The sequence below is a fragment of the Ascaphus truei genome, chromosome 3, assembly GCF_040206685.1.
Source record: "Ascaphus truei isolate aAscTru1 chromosome 3, aAscTru1.hap1, whole genome shotgun sequence".
Taxonomy (NCBI): Eukaryota; Metazoa; Chordata; class Amphibia; order Anura; family Ascaphidae; genus Ascaphus; species Ascaphus truei.
Genome location: NC_134485.1, coordinates 249,532,267 through 249,534,684, shown reverse-complemented (window position 1 = coordinate 249,534,684; position 2,418 = coordinate 249,532,267).

Here is a 2,418-nt window from a genome sequence, read left to right as displayed (position 1 = left end):
CCTGCTCCCTGCTGCATGGGAATCTCTGTAGCATCAGGCATTTAGCACAGTCTGCCCCAGCACACACTCTCTCCTAGGGTGGGTCCCCACCTCTTATACCCAGGGGGTATCAACCTTACCCCTTCTCTGTCTTTGGGCAAAACTGTATGTTGTAAAGGCATCACCCCACCAGTCACATGACCTACCAGAACTTTCCTTGCTCTGAGTCATGCCTCATGGGCCTGGGACCTGCAACATTGTATCATATCTCTTAGCCAGCTCACGTGCAGGACTGTGTGTAATGGGTTTAACCCCTACAATGCCAGAGTGCTGCCTTAGCCTGCAGGCTAAAGTAGGCCTGGTTTTAGAAGGGGGCTACACGTCTCTGCTTTTTTACTTCTATTTCTGGAAATTAATTTAATTTATCATTTGTAGACTTGCAGACTACGCACTCTCCTTGTTTGAAATGTCAAGTTTGCTGTGGAGCCACCAAGTCTGTATCCATAACAGTGCCCGGAGTCCTGACTGTTGTGGATCATGTATTTTCATCATCACTGGTAAGACAAGAAACTCAAACCTTAGCCACGTGCAGGTATTACATGTCAAGTGCAGCTCAGGTAACGTCGCCCCTTCTGCACTCAAAATGCATATTTATGTTTATGTATGTGTGTCTACATGTGTAAATATGCCCTGAGGAAGGTCCCGTTGGGAGGACCGAAACGTTGGCGGCCTTGTGTTACTGAATACACTTTTTTGATACCATACCTGCAGTGTGCTGTCTCTTTTTGGCTATCAGGATCCCCTGGTCTCCATATGTATATATATATATATATATATATATATATATATATATATATATATATATATATATATATATATATATATATATATATAAACTATACATATATATATACACAAAAAAAGGAGACAAAGAAGTGGCGCCTACTGATGGCTAAACTGACAAAATATAGTAGGCAATGACTGTGATGAACTAGTAAACCAAAGAAAAGTTGGTGAGTATATAAACACAATAGTAAATATCAACCACTAAAAAATATATATTAAAAAATGAAATAAATGTAAAAACAATAAATAGCAATCAAAAAAATTAATATCAAAATAGAAGATACAAAAACCAGTCCCAGAACACTGTCCACCAGAGTCTTTGCAGCCTGTTTGACGAAGTCCACAAGACGAAACGCGTTGGGCATATCATTTGGAGTATATTTATTCATTTTATTCATTATATTGAACTTGCAATATTGCTTACAAACGGAGCGCCTATCCCTGTGCAATCGGGACTGACTAGCACTACAACGCTCACTGTGGTATGAGTGACGAAGCTGACCCGGAAGTTCTCTATGGTGAGAGGAATGTTTGTATGTATCCTGCTTCCGATACACGGAGCGTTTGCCGCGATCATCCGGCCCCCCCTGCACAGTGACGGGACAGTACCTACTCCGGAGATCCAGCTGAGTTCCTGCTACAGTTGTTGGCGATTGAGACAATATCTCATACAGGCGATTTTAGTTCATCCGTTTGTGAGTGCGCAGTTCATATTTTATTCCAGGCCCATATAAAATTGTTAACCTTACTACACTATGAGTGCACCTGTTTTCTGTTTGTTTTTTCTATATATATATTTATATACACATATACAGTGGTTGACAAATCATCAAAAAATCTACTCGCCACACAAAAAAATCTACTCGCCACCTAGTACCAAACGTGTGCTGCTTGGGCCAATATTTACTCGCCCGGGGGTTAAATCCACTCGCCCGGGGCGAGCAAATGTATAGGTTTGTCGAACACTGCACATATATATATGTAACGGGTATTCCCCCCCCCCCCCCCCCCCCCCCAATCGCAGCTAGGGACCCTGTGGGGAAATCTACATATGTTACAGTGTGGTGCAATACCTGTTAGGCTCACAGGAGGCCTGAACCTCCGCCACTGGGAGCCTGGGGTGTATCCTGGAACGTATACTTACAGCGCCTCCACCTGTGCAGGGATTCCAGGTGTATAGAATGACCCCTGACACAGGACCCACAAATAGGAAACACATACAATGGAGTATATATATATATAACTGTTAACTATATGGGCAAAACAATAAGATCACATCATATCACATATAGCAACACAGCCGTGTTACCCTCTGCCACTAGCTGGCAGCTATAACCTTGCCCCTAACTGGGCTATACCTTCTTAGCCCCTAACTGGGCTATACCTCCTTACACCCCCTTCCCAACCCCGTGTCCAAAGAGTCCAAGCCCATCCAAGTGTGTGAACAGGCCTGTCACATGTGAGGAGCAAGGTAAAGTTGGTGCACGTGTGGAAGAATGTAAATACCTGCCCAGGTGTCTCTGCACCTGGGTGTCTTCGCAAAGGGTCTACCGGCGCCGCTTGGTCCAGCACTGATCTGTACCTCCGCGTGGC